Here is a 15,400-nt window from a genome sequence, read left to right on the forward strand (position 1 = left end):
ACATCGTTTGTGTTTTCTATTTATGCGTTGTTAGGACGACGCATCAAACTTTGAACCACCCAATGTACCTCATTGTTTATGCAATATTAATACAGTTATCCGACTGCCGTGAAATCCTTCCTTTTGGGATCAAAATTTCATCAAGGGATAAATAATAATACCGTTAAAAAAAGATACATATAAATTTGTGCGATGTTTGCTTTCAGACTGACTTGAGTTTAAGACACCCAACACTTCTACTTCCCTTATAAATTTGGAATCCCCTGTCATGACTGTCTGCCTGCTCTGTATAATATTTGTTCCCCCAAAAGTTTAAGATCCGACGGTTCATTTTTGTTTTGATTTCTTCGTGTAACCGGAAAAAGATGTCGCTTTATGGAAGCATATACTACACTTTGACAGCATGATCTTTGTTAGTGTTGGAATAAGTGGAACATCTCTCAAAACAATCTTTTATCTTCTAATCTAAAAACATTATGTCGACATGACTCTTCGAAATTAAATATTTTGATAGTCCTATTTTACGATGTGGTTATGTTGAGATGTTTGGATACTCAAGGGATCATTAATAGCAATCCCACATATCGTTTTTTATTCACTCACATGACTAATGCAGCTCAAAATTCTATATAGTTTCACTATTGAAAACATTAAAGCGGTCTTTTATTTCACTGCCCTATAAGTAGATGTGTTATTCGTTTTTGTTTTTACTCGCTCGCACATGTAAGCATACAATCGACAATTTCACATGGTCCATTTTGTGAACACACTGTATATAAAACTAAATGTGTGACACATGTGTTCTTTCCTGCAGAGGAATATCCCCCCTCTCTCTCTTTCGATCGTCTCTACCATACACTCTCCCTCCCATATTCGTGGTTGCGGCACTTCTCTGAATATATTTGAATTTCAGCGTTCAGAAAATTACACTTTGATGTACAAGTGTTACAAAATTGCTGTAAAGTGGAATGGGATTGACCTATCCACACTCCTATCCTGATCGTTCTTTCAACCAATCCCGCCCCCCTCCTCCGTTGAAAATTCCTGGCTACAATATTTTACAATAATTGCATAAAGCATAGTCGCAACCAAATGTATATATTTTTTCAATAACTTTCAATCCTATAAAACCTCTCTTCTTCATCTCCCTGTTTAGTCTCTCTCTCTCTCTCTCTCTCTCTCGCACACACACACACCCCTTCACCCTCTCCCACACACATTCACTTTATATCTTATTCTCCCCACCTGTCTCCTAGGTCCTATCTTTCTCTCTATCTACATTCATCCTATCTTTCTCTCACACTGCTTCTATTTCCTATCATTTTTCATTTTCATAAATTCTCAATTTCAATTTACCAAACCTCTACTACATCATTCTACCAACATTTGTCAACTTAATTCATCAAATCTCGTTTTAATTATCGAACCTGATGTGTTAATACACTGCGCTTGAATTATACAGTACGTACATGTATTGTAGTTCGAAAATCTCTATATTGAAATAAATGTAAGCAATGTCGATTTATTTAGTCAATTCTTTGCATTTATTTTACATACATCGATAAAATAAACAGACGTGACTTGAAACAATAAAATATGTCAGATTCATTAAGCTTTTACATTTCCATATTTCATGGAAGCCTATGTAGGCTATTGAGCAACATCTATCACTTTGAGTGAGTACAAGTATGACAATTTATTTTCCCTCAATTTTTCGTGTATACATTTTTAATCCCCACTGTGACTATCATATAATGGATGGCACTCCAACCTTGATTTCTTGCTTGGTATTTTTTCATTAATGGTTATGAGTTGCTTATGACTTTCCTTTAAGCAATATAGGGTCGTCAGAACTAAAATTTTGTTATTTTCACGCACTCACAATCATTATTATTATCTGTCAGCATACCTATCATGCATTATCTAAGAGGCATCATTTCATGGAAACATCAACGATACAATTTTAAACATGTTAAAGGGAATCGTTTTGGACGACGGGTGCTTCTTCGACTGTTGATAGCTATATCTGTGCAGTTATTACATTGTTTCCGAATTTCCGCAAGCGCAGAATGCCAATTTCATCGTCGTAGAGGGAGCCGTTGTACAAAACGAAAGCAAATAATTGGAAATGCTATATGCATTATTGGTAACTAGGTGTGAACTTTTTTTTTTTTTTTTATGTCGCAGTGGGCGCAGTACACCATCACTTTCTCTTTTTTTTTGGCAGTAGGATTAAACAAGAAAATGTGCATGGTTTTGTGAAACGATGCCTCGGTCATTTACACTGTACAATGACGTACATATATACAAAACCACCCCGCCATATATCGAGTACTGACTAATATAACATAAATATAAGTACACTTTTACACATATGAACTGCAGCGACAAATTATGCATTCAATAATCATGCCACATTTTTTGTCAGTACTGCTACAAATCAGATCAATGTATTTTCGTCAATGTTTATAATAATTCTAAATGAACCAAAATAGAGTCGGATGACTGAAACACAACCTTGGTTGGTGACAGTTGCATGCTGGTGTTTTTGTTGTTTTATTATTTTATTTATTCTTACTTTTTGATGGGGGTGGATGCTGACCCCAATAATTTTTCACCAAATGTAGCGTTGATAAAAATCATGTAATGTTTCATATTTTACAAAAGCATAGTTCCATTGAATATCATTTATTACAAAATCAATGATGTGTAAAAAGACCCCTTTTTTTACTCACTCGCTTCGCTAATTGCTAACGAATCCACCCCAATACTGTTTCGTATACAAAATTAAGCCATCAACATATTTGCCTCATTGCGCCACTGGGGACAACTCCTTAACTTCCTAGGATTAAACATTCTTTTTTCTTTTATGGTAAATATGTAGGATAATCGTTTACAAATCGAAATAAGGTACCCTTGTATGTTTAAAAAAAGTTATTCCTCGCAGTCAGTAGCATGTCATTGCATATATCTCACACGGTATGCCAATTTTTACTTGGCATGCGAAGAACTTTACAGGAAAATGAAAGTCTCCATTGTTGCATTCTTGTTTCAAATGACAATACTCCTTTTGAGACGTTATACCCTCACTTGAGATTCCATTGGTTTTTAGTAATGATAGTTTGGTATTCCGGAGGTGGCGACCTACTTTCATTTAGGTGCAGATATCCATTGCTATCCATTTGGTTCGACGTCACTGTCGGACTTGGCAATGTTACGTCATTAGATGGCGCTCGAACAGGCGGAGTCTGGTAATAATTGACTTCACAGTGAGGTTTTCTTGTTGGTGATGATGATGATGTCGATGGTTTGTCAAGGTCGTCGAGCATGGGAATCTCGTATCCGCCATCCGTGTCGACTATTTCAGCATAAACACCTTCTTCCTTTCCACCGTTGCAGTCGGCATATTGATCTTGGATATAACAAAAATACATTAAATAAGGCATGAGAAGAATATTTATTGGCTTTTATTGGTTTTCTTTTATGTTTATCAATCATTTTTTTCATCATTGCTCATCAGTCTTCAGCTAATTGTATTTTTTTCCAAAATACATAAAAAGTTGCTATTTTGTCTACGTAGTTTCCTCCATTTTTTTTTTTTTTTTTTTAACAGATCTCCCAATTAAATGGAGTGTTGTTGGGCAAAGTGAGGATCAGACGAAATTGGAATTCACACGAAGTGGACAACCGATCCGTTGTTAAACGACATATAGACGGAATGCAGTTATCGTATCACATGTGGACTGAGACTGTAGCCTGCAATAGACAAAGCGGTGGATAGGTATGTACTCCCCCCTGATTATTAGAATTTGGTTGCCCGCCCTCTACTCCTGAACATGGCGAATGACACATTCGATGACGTGAATTTCAAAACATGTCCAATTCAGGTACCGAGTGGAAAATAAACTGTTGAAATACTGTACGATAGGAATGATTGCTGTCTTATCTTCTAAATTGAATACCCCTCTTTTGGATGCAACTTAAAGTATGTTATTTTTCCCCCACCTCTCTACAAAGAAAGGCAACCAACAGTCTTACTGTAAGTCTGTAACCCCCAATCCTTACAAATCCTATAGGCTGACTGACAAGAATTCGCATTGACCAACCCCCCCCTAAAATTCCTAGACTGTCTCCAGTAAAAATCAGTATATTGACTGAATTGAAATACTGTAATGATGACTTACGACTAAGTTTCACTATTCCCTCTGCTCTGACAGTTGACTTCGAGCGACATCTGAAAGTAAAAGTAAAGAAAAGCAAAATAATTAAAGCACGAAAATAAATCACAGAGAGGCCTGATTTGAATATTTTATTCACCGTATGACATGTTCTGTCTGTGTTTTTTTCTTCAAAATATACAATCCGATATTCATTTACAATATGAAAAATGGCTAATCAACAACAAAATTACTATTTTAAGGGCAAATGAATTGGCACATTTTCAAAGTGTTTGAACATGCCAGACGCTACACAATATAGCACGATATCACTTGACTGTGCCACATAAAGAGTTTTTAATAATCAGAGGATTTAGAAATGTGACTATTCCTCGGCCCCTCTTAGTCGTTATTCAAACATTTATTATTGCCCTCTTGAATTGAATTAAATTTAAACCAAGGTGTCACATTTATTAGATCTAGACACCGAACAACTTCCTAATTTCTTATCCAAAATGAGCCATTAGACCATTCAGCCTATTTGCTTTAAATGTAATACTCTTCAGTTGCCCCCATAATGTTTACACGACAATATGTTCCAAGGTACAAAAGAATTAACAAAATAGACTTTATGTTTACAAATATTCTCATTGTTTTATGTATTTTTAATATGCATATGTGGGCATCACTTTTAATAAATAAAAAAATCGCATTACAATTTTAATTATACGTAAAAAAAGTCAAAACAAGTTGCAAAAGTCTTTATTATTCGTTATTGATATTAAGGATATTTTTCCTCTTATATTAAGGATATTTTTCCTCTTATATTAAGGATGTTTTTAACTAATATTAAGGAAGTTTTTCTCTTATATTAAGGACGTTTCTTCCTTATATTAAGAATGTTTTTCCTCTTATATTAAGGACGTTTCTTCCTTATATAAAGGATTTTTTCCTCTTATATGAAGGATGTTTTTCTCTTATATTAAGGATGTTTTTCTCTTATATGAAGGACGTTTCTTCCTTATATTAAGGACGTTTTTCTCTTATATTAAAGATGTTTTTCTTCTTATATTAAGGATGTTTTTCCTTATATTAAGGACGTTTTTCTCTTATATTAAGGATGTTTTTCCTCTTATATTAAGGATGTTTTTCTCTTATATTAAGGATGTTTCTTCCTTATATTAGAACGTTTTTTCTCTTATATTAAGGACGTTTCTTCCTTATATTAAGGACATTTTTCTCTTATATGAAGGACGTTTCTTCCTTATATTAAGGACGTTTTTCTCTTATATTAAAGATGTTTTTCTTCTTATATTAAGGATGTTTTTCCTTATATTAAGGACGTTTTTCTCTTATATTAAGGATGTTTTTCCTCTTATATTAAGGACGTTTCTTCCTTATATAAAGGATTTTTTCCTCTTATATGAAGGATGTTTTTCTCTTATATTAAGGATGTTTTTCTCTTATATGAAGGACGTTTCTTCCTTATATTAAGGACGTTTTTCTCTTATATTAAAGATGTTTTTCTTCTTATATTAAGGATGTTTTTCCTTATATTAAGGACGTTTTTCTCTTATATTAAGGATGTTTTTCCTCTTATATTAAGGATGTTTTTCTCTTATATTAAGGATGTTTCTTCCTTATATTAGAACGTTTTTTCTCTTATATTAAGGACGTTTCTTCCTTATATTAAGGACATTTTTCTCTTATATTAAGGACGTTTTTATCTTATATTAAGGATGTTTATTTCTTATATTAAGGATGTTTTGCTCTTATATTAAGGATGTTTCTTCCTTATATTAAGGAAGTTTCTCTCTTGTATTAAGGATGTTTTTCCTCTTATATTAAGGATGTTTTTCTCTTATATTAAGGATGTTTTTCTCTTATATATTAAGGACGTTTCTTCCTTATATTAAGGATGTTTTTCCTCTTATATTAAGGATATTTTTCCTCTCATAATTAGGATGTTTTTATCTTATATTAAGGATGTTTCTCTCCTTATATGAAGGATGTTAATCTCTTATATTAAGGATGTTTTTCTCTTAAATTAAGGATGTTTCTTCCTCATATTAAGGATGTTTCTTCCTTACATTAAGGATATTTTTCCTCTTATATTAAGGATATTTTTCCTCTTATATTAAGGATGTTTTTCTCTTATATTAAGGATAGTTTTCTCTTATATTAAGGACGTTTATTCTTTATATTAAGGACGTTTCTTCCTTATATTAAGGATGTTTTTCCTCTTATAATGAGGATGTTTTTCTCTTATATTAAGGATGTTTTTCTCTTATATTAAGGATAGTTTTCTCTGATATTAAGGACGTTTATTCCTTATATTAAGGACGTTTCTTCCTTATATTAAGGATGTTTTTCCTCATATAATTAGGATGTTTTTAACTTATATTAATGATGTTTTTATCTTATATTAAGGATGTTTTTCTCCTTATATGAAGGATGCTAGTCTCTTATATTAAGAATGTTTTTCTCTTATATTAAGGATGTTTCTTCCTTATATTAAGGACGTTTCTTCCTTATATTAAGGATATTTTTCCTCTTATATTAAGGATATTTTTCCTCTCATAATTAGGATGTTTTTAACTTATATTAAGGATGTTTTTATCTTATATTAAGGATGTTTTTCTCCTTATATGAAGGATGTTAGTCTCTTATATTAAGGATGTTTCTCTCTTATATTAAAGATGTTTCTTCCTTATATTTAGGACGTTTCTTCCTTATATTAAGGATATTTTTCCTCTTATATTAAGGAAGTTTCTCTCCTTATATGAAGGATGTTAGTCTCTTATATTAAGGATGTTTCTCTCTTATATTAAGGATGTTTCTTCCTTATATTAAGGACGTTTTTTCCTTATATTAAGGATATTTTTCCTCTTATATTAAGGATGTTTTTCTCTTATATTAAGGATGTTTTTCTCTTATATTAAGGATGTTTTTCTCTTATATTAAGGACGTTTATTGCTTATATTAAGGACGTTTCTTCCCTATATTAAGGATGTTTTTCCTTTTATAATTAGGATGTTTTTAACTTGTATTAAGGATGTTTTAACTTATATTAAGGATGTTTTTCTCTTATATTAAGGACGTTTCTTCCTTATATAAAGGATATTTTTCCTCTTATATTAAGGATATTTTTCCTCTTATATTAAGGATGTTTTTAACTTATATTAAAGACGTTTCTTCCTTATATTAAGGATGTTTTTTATCTTATATTAAGGATGTTTCTTCCTCATATTAAGGGTGTTTCTTCCTTATATTAAGGATGTTTCTTCCTTATTTTAAGGATGTTTTTCTCTTATATTAAGGATGTTTTTCTCTTATATTAAGGACGTTTCTTCCTTATATTAAGGATGTTTTTCTCTTATATTAAGGATGTTTTTCTCTTATATTAAGGATGTTTTTCTCTTATATTAAGGACGTTTATTGCTTATATTAAGGACGTTTCTTCCCTTTATTAAGGATGTTTTTCCTTTTATAATTAGGATGTTTTTAACTTGTATTAAGGATGTTTTTAACTTATATTAAGGATGTTTTTCTCTTATATTAAGGACGTTTCTTCCTTATATAAAGGATATTTCTTCCTCATATTAAGGGTGTTTCTTCCTTATATTAAGGATGTTTCTTCCTTATTTTAAGGATGTTTTTCTCTTATATTAAGGATGTTTTTCTCTTATATTAAGGACGTTTCTTCCTTATATTAAGGATATTTTTCCTCTTATATTAAGGATATTTTTCCTCTTATATTTAGGAGGTTTTTCTCTTATATTAAGGACGTTTATTCCTTATATAAAGGATTTTTTCCTCTTATATTAAGGATGTTTTTCTCCTTATATGAAGGATGTTTTTCTCTTATATTAAGGACGTTTCTTCCTTATATTAAGGATGTTTTTCTCTTATATTAAGGATGTTTTTCTCTTATATTAAGGATGTTTTTCTCTTATATTAAGGACGTTTATTGCTTATATTAAGGACGTTTCTTCCCTTTATTAAGGATGTTTTTTCCTTTTATATTAAGGATATTTTTCCTCTTATATTAAGGATGTTTTTAACTTATATTAAGGATGTTTCTTCCTTATGTTAGAACGTTTTTTATCTTATATTAAGGATGTTTCTTCCTCATATTAAGGGTGTTTCTTCCTTATATTAAGGATGTTTCTTCCTTATTTTAAGGATGTTTTTCTCTTATATTAAGGATGTTTTTCTCTTATATTAAGGACGTTTCTTCCTTATATTAAGGATATTTTTCCTCTGATATTAAGGATATTTTTCCTCTTATATTTAGGAGGTTTTTCTCTTATATTAAGGACGTTTATTCCTTATATAAAGGATTTTTTCCTCTTATATTAAGGATGTTTTTCTCCTTATATGAAGGATGTTAGTCTCTTATATTAAGGATGTTTTTCTCTTATATTAAGGATATTTCTTCCTTATATTAAGGACGTTTCTTCCTTATATTAAGGATATTTTTCCTCTTATATTAAGGATATTTTTCCTCTTATATTAAGGATGTTTTACTCTTATATTAAGGATGTTTTTCTCTTATATATTAAGGACGTTTCTTCCTTATATTAAGGATGTTTTTCCTCTTATAATTTGGATCTTTTTAACTTATATTAAGGATGTTTTTATCTTATATTAAGGATGTTTCTCTCCTTATATGAAGGATGTTAATCTCTTATATTAAGGATGTTTTTCTCTTAAATTAAGGATGTTTCTTCCTCATATTAAGGATGTTTCTTCCTTATATTAAGGATATTTTTCCTCTTATATTAAGGATATTATTCCTCTTATATTAAGGATGTTTTTCTCTTATATTAAGGATAGTTTTCTCTTATATTAAGGACGTTTATTCTTTTTATTAAGGACGTTTCTTCCTTATATTAAGGATGTTTTTCCTCTCATAATTAGGATGTTTTTCTCTTATATTAAGGATGTTTTTCTCTTATATTTAGGATAGTTTTCTCTTATATTAAAGACGTTTATTCCTTATATTAAGGACGTTTCTTCCTTATATTAAGGATGTTTTTCCTCATATAATTAGGATGTTTTTAACTTATATTAAGGATGCTTTTATCTTATATTAAGGATGTTTTTAACTAATATTAAGGACATTTTTCTATTATATTAAGGATGTTTTTCTCTTATATTAAGGATGTTTTTCTCTTATATTAAGGACGTTTCTTCCTTATATTAAGGATATTTTTCCTCTTATATTAAGGATATTTTTCCTCTTATATTAAGGACGTTTTTTACTTACATTAAGGACGTTTCTTCCTTATATTAAGGATGTTTTTCCTCTTATATTAAGGACGTTTCTTCCTTATATTAAGGATGTTTTTCTCTTATATTAAGGATGTTTTTCTCTTATATTAAGGATGTTTTTATCTTATATTAAGGATTTTTCTTCCTTATATTAAGGATGTTTCTTCCTTATATTAAGGATGTTTTTCTCTTATATTATGGACGTTTTTATCTTATATTAAGGATATTTCTTCCTTATATTGAGGATGTTTTTCTCTTATATTAAGGACGTTTATTCCTTATATAAAGGATTTTTTCCTCTTATATTAAGGATGTTTTTCCTCTTATAATTAGGATGTTTTTAACTTATATTAAGGATGTTTTTATCTTATATTAAGGATGTTTCTCTCCTTATATGAAGGATGTTAGTCTCTTATATTAAGGATGTTTTTCTCTTATATTAATAATAATAATTTCCTTCCTCAAATCGTAAAATGTGACATTTTGCGAAATGCCCCGTATATGACAACTTAGTTGAAAAACAAGCCATTTCACAGGAGGTTTTTCATGTAGGAATCTGAAATGGCACCCACATAATGCTGATATATTCTTTTTTTTTTGGGTGAAAGGGTTCAAAGTAGATAAAATACACATTTCAGGAGGTTTATAGGATAATTATTCCTCGAAATAGGTGGATAATTTTTTTTTTTTGCATTTACATTAGAAAAGTTTAGATTTCCGTGGATTTCCGTTTAAATTCTATCATCATCATTTTTCCTCTTATATTAAGGATGTTTTTCTCTTATATTAAGGATAGTTTTCTCTTATATTAAGGACGTTTATTCTTTATATTAAGGACGTTTCTTCCTTATATTAAGGATGTTTTTCCTCTTATAATGAGGATGTTTTTCTCTTATATTAAGGATGTTTTTCTCTTATATTAAGGATAGTTTTCTCTTATATTAAGGACGTTTATTCCTTATATTAAGGACGTTTCTTCCTTATATTAAGGATGTTTTTCCTCATATAATTAGGATGTTTTTAACTTATATTAATGATGTTTTTATCTTATATTAAGGATGTTTTTCTCCTTATATGAAGGATGTTAGTCTCTTATATTAAGAATGTTTTTCTCTTATATTAAGGATGTTTCTTCCTTATATTAAGGACGTTTCTTCCTTATATTAAGGATATTTTTCCTCTTATATTAAGGATATATTTCCTCTCATAATTAGGATGTTTTTATCTTATATTAAGGATGTTTTTCTCCTTATATGAAGGATGTTAGTCTCTTATATTAAGGATGTTTCTCTCTTATATTAAAGATGTTTCTTCCTTATATTAAGGACGTTTCTTCCTTATATTAAGGATATTTTTCCTCTGATATTAAGGAAGTTTCTCTCCTTATATGAAGGATGTTAGTCTCTTATATTAAGGATGTTTCTCTCTTATATTAAGGATGTTTCTTCCTTATATTAAGGACGTTTCTTCCTTATATTAAGGATATTTTTCCTCTTATATTAAGGATGTTTTTCTCTTATATTAAGGATGTTTTTCTCTTATATTAAGGATGTTTTTCTCTTATATTAAGGACGTTTATTGCTTATATTAAGGACGTTTCTTCCCTATATTAAGAATGTTTTTCCTTTTATAATTAGGATGTTTTTAACTTGTATTAAGGATGTTTTTAACTTATATTAAGGATGTTTTTCTCTTATATTAAGGACGTTTCTTCCTTATATAAAGGATATTTTTCCTCTTATATTAAGGATATTTTTCCTCTTATATTAAGGATGTTTTTCCTCTTATATTAAGGATGTTTTTCTCTTATATTAAGGATGTTTTTCTCTTATATATTAAGGACGTTTATTCCTTATATTAAGGACGTTTCTTCCTTATATTAAGGATGTTTTTCCTCTTATAATTAGGATGTTTTTAACTTATATTAAGGATGTTTTTATCTTATATTAAGGATGTTTCTCTCCTTATATGAAGGATGTTAGTCTCTTATATTAAGGATGTTTTTCTCTTATATTAATAATAATAATTTCCTTCCTCAAATCGTAAAATGTGACATTTTGCGAAATGCCCCGTATATGACAACTTAGTTGAAAAACAAGCCATTTCACAGGAGGTTTTTCATGTAGGAATCTGAAATGGCACCCACATAATGCTGATATATTCTTTTTTTTTTTGGGTGAAAGGGTTCAAAGTAGATAAAATACACATTTCAGGAGGTTTATAGGATAATTATTCCTCGAAATAGGTGGATAATTTTTTTTTTTTGCATTTACATTAGAAAAGTTTAGATTTCCGTGGATTTCCGTTTAAATTCTATCATCATCATTTTGCCAGATGTCTAAGCTTTAAGTCGATACCAAATTTAGCTGCCCGTTTTCATGTTAGAGCCGATTTTACTTGACACAACACCCCCAAAACCTGTTAAAAACGGTAATTTTTATACCGGGCAGTCATCGCAGCGCACCGTGAACATTGCTGTTCATTTTTGCACGGCGAGGACGATTCCCCTTCCATTCCATGAAAATGACATGAATTCCGGCCATAATGCAAACAAAATAGAGATTGATAACGCATATAAGGGCTACCCGCCCCTCTTCCAGAGATAAAAGTTACTTGTAGAATAATTTCAGCCAAAAACCCTCCTCATAGTAAAACATTCGTGGTGTTATATACTCTGCGTTTTACCCAAGTCTACACCGCTTGATAAAGCACGGTTAATATTTTTAAGAGCTTTAAGTAATTTTTAATCTAATGATCATTTTTTATGCCATAACATTATTTTCAGGATCTCATACACACTTTTTAGGCATGTGAGAAGCATAAACCAACATTCACTCTGGTCAATCTTAAAGTAACACATAACACAAAGTTTATATATTGCACATTGTTTAGCGTAATTTGTCTTTTCACAAAAAGGTTTTAAGTATAGCCAATCAAAATTTGTTATCAAAGTGACGTCATATCGGCTTTAAATTATGTTCAGTCGATTCTACGCCCAAAATTACCCTTAATCAACATGTTACAGTAAAAATATAACCCGGAATATAATTTTGGCGCACTTTCAACTCATTCTGGCCCACTGTGTGGCGGCAGCTGGGGTCGTTATCTCGTCACCGACGTAGTCCCTTAGTTTTAACTTCGACTGCCTATACTAACATCTGTGGTCTATTCTAGCTTAGGTGGTTCTCCCTGAATTACTGAAATTTACCTCCTAATATACCCTACCGTTACTAGGACTAACTGTAAAATTTATATAAAGTAATTCAAAGAATGTCAATAACAGATGAGTGCATGAGTGCATAAAGCAACACATTCTTATTAATAAAAGACACTTCCTGTGTATTTGCACACCTACATTCATCAATGTTAGAGCACTGTATTGGCTATTTATGACACCTGTATGAAAATGCTTCACCTAATAAGAAATATTGTTTACACCTGTACAAAATATGGCATAACCCTGGTAAACTTGTACTCTAAAAAAGGGGGGGTATCAAACGTTTCCAACGCTTGCTTTTAAAATATTCAAAACATTTATATATGTTTGTCTATAAGCCTACCCTAACCTGGACCAAGTAAATATGTTTAACACATGTTTAAACTTTAAATAAAACTCATCTATAATTAAATTTCTTTCCTGACACAGAGACATGCTCAGGACGAAGAGAACGTGAGAAAGAGAGAAATCAAATATTAAAATATTAATTAATCAACGACAGTTGATAGTAGCTCTTAACTGATTAAAACATTTTAATAATACATGAATAATAAATTATAGAATGAAAGATATTTATAGAGTGATTGTTTTATTGATTGATAGATTGTTTGAATTAATTTCATGATTAATTTCTTGAATATTTGACATTTTATTTGATCTAATCTGATTTTAATTCATTTGATTGCTTGATAGATAGATAAATAGATAGATAATAAATCGACAAGAGAGAGATGGTAATCATCTCTTAGCTGATTAAGGTATTATGAATGATAAATATATAGTAAAGTATAGATTGATTGTGGCGATATGCGATTGTTAATCCACTCTTATAATAGAGTGATTGATCGTCAATCCTTTCAATAAATCATTATGACGAATTAACTTGTTCGGGCAATTTTTTCACTGACTATTGACTGATTACTTTTATGTGGATTTTTAATAAATGATTTTACTAATAATATTGATTTATTGTTTGATTTATTGAATGATTTGTGTTATATTATTTTTATTCATTCAGTAATTTATGGGTTGTTTAAATATTAGGCCTATTATTCATTTCCGATTGACTGATCATTGTCAAGTTCAGTCTTTCAAACCAAATGATAAGCCGTTTTCGATATCTCCCGTTTTGACTAAAATCCTTGATAAATTATTGAATTTCTTGTTTCTAGTTTCAAATCATCAAAACAATGCCGAGTATTAGTATTTATATTTGGTGAGACATGACTTCAATGAATTTGTTTCGATCAATTGAGCAATGGATTGTGCACAGACTGAAAAACACTATTTGCAATTTAGTTTGAGTTGTATGTAATAAAGTTAAAACGGAAAGTACGGGTCCTGACAGATAGGCGGTTTGCACACACATCAAAAGCCAGTGGCGTACCGTAGGTCACGGCATGGGGGCACCAGCAAAAAGTTTCAGTCACTTAGTGGGCGCGCGAAGCGCGCCTAATTGTCAGGTATACTGACATAATGGAGAAATGTTAAGGACTCCTCCGTTAAACGGATACGTATATCACTGATCAAATAATGCGAGCGCAAAGCGCAAGTTGAATTTTTTTTTATATTAAGACCTAAAAAAATTGGCATTATAAGCAATTTTTTGTTATCATGATACGTACCTGTCTCACTAAACATAAAATGCGAGCGCGAAGCGAGAGCTGATATTTGTGTATATGATCCCCACAGGGACATTTTAGAGACTATTTTTTAAGTAATTCATGAAGAGCATACATTTCTCACCATAGTCATCTAATGCAAGCACTTGCTGATTTTGTTAGCATTACGCCTAGACACATGAAGCACTTTTTTGTAGTCACTGTAATTATGAACATGATTTTTCACTAATCAAATATTGCGAGCGCGAAGCGTGAGCTGAAAAAAATTGAAATTCAGACCAGGAATTCATAGAGAGCAGACATATTTCACCAATCCAATAATGTGAACGTATGCACGGACTGGAAATGTTTTATATTCAGACCGTAAAAAGGGGACAATCACTTAAAATAGTTAAAACAAGAAGCATGCGTCACTAGATAAACAATAATAACTCGAAGTGCGAGGAAATATATTTGGTGTATATTGAATTGAAAACAGGATGTTTTAGTACAACAGAATTTTAAACAGACAATGCAAGCACCAGGAATTATGAACACATAGGCCCTATGTTTCATAAAGTTATGAAAAAAATATTTCTTATAAAATATAACAAATATGATAACATATAATTTACGATAATTTCTTCTTTCTCCACTATGTTTCTCTTTCTGTTTCCCTCTTTTTTTCCTTTTTCCCGTTTTTTTTTTTTGGGGGGCAGCCAATTGGGGTGGCACGTGTCCCCCGTAGTTATGCCACTGTCAAAAGCTGTGGTGTCGATTGGTTTACATAGAGGACCACACCATTCATTTTACCCCGGTGTTATTTACCAGTGTTAGTTCAACACCTACATGTATTATTACATCTTTATAGTTTACAGTATCTGGTGTAATTGTTTATCTCTTTGGTGTAATTTTAACACCTCAGGGTGTGATAGTGTATAGTGACACCTACCGGTGTCAAGTTTAATACCCCAATTTTTTACAGTGGCATGAACAAAACAGAAGACAAAAATCAGGACTACATGTAACCATGCTAAAGGAGAGAAGGATATTGTTCAGTAATGCATCTGTTGGCATAAAAAAAAACAAAAAAAACATAATGAATATGATACTATTTATCGATGAGAGATGGCGCTCGCTTTTCCATG

The sequence above is a fragment of the Lytechinus pictus genome, chromosome 3, assembly GCF_037042905.1.
Source record: "Lytechinus pictus isolate F3 Inbred chromosome 3, Lp3.0, whole genome shotgun sequence".
Lineage (NCBI taxonomy): Eukaryota > Metazoa > Echinodermata > Echinoidea > Temnopleuroida > Toxopneustidae > Lytechinus > Lytechinus pictus.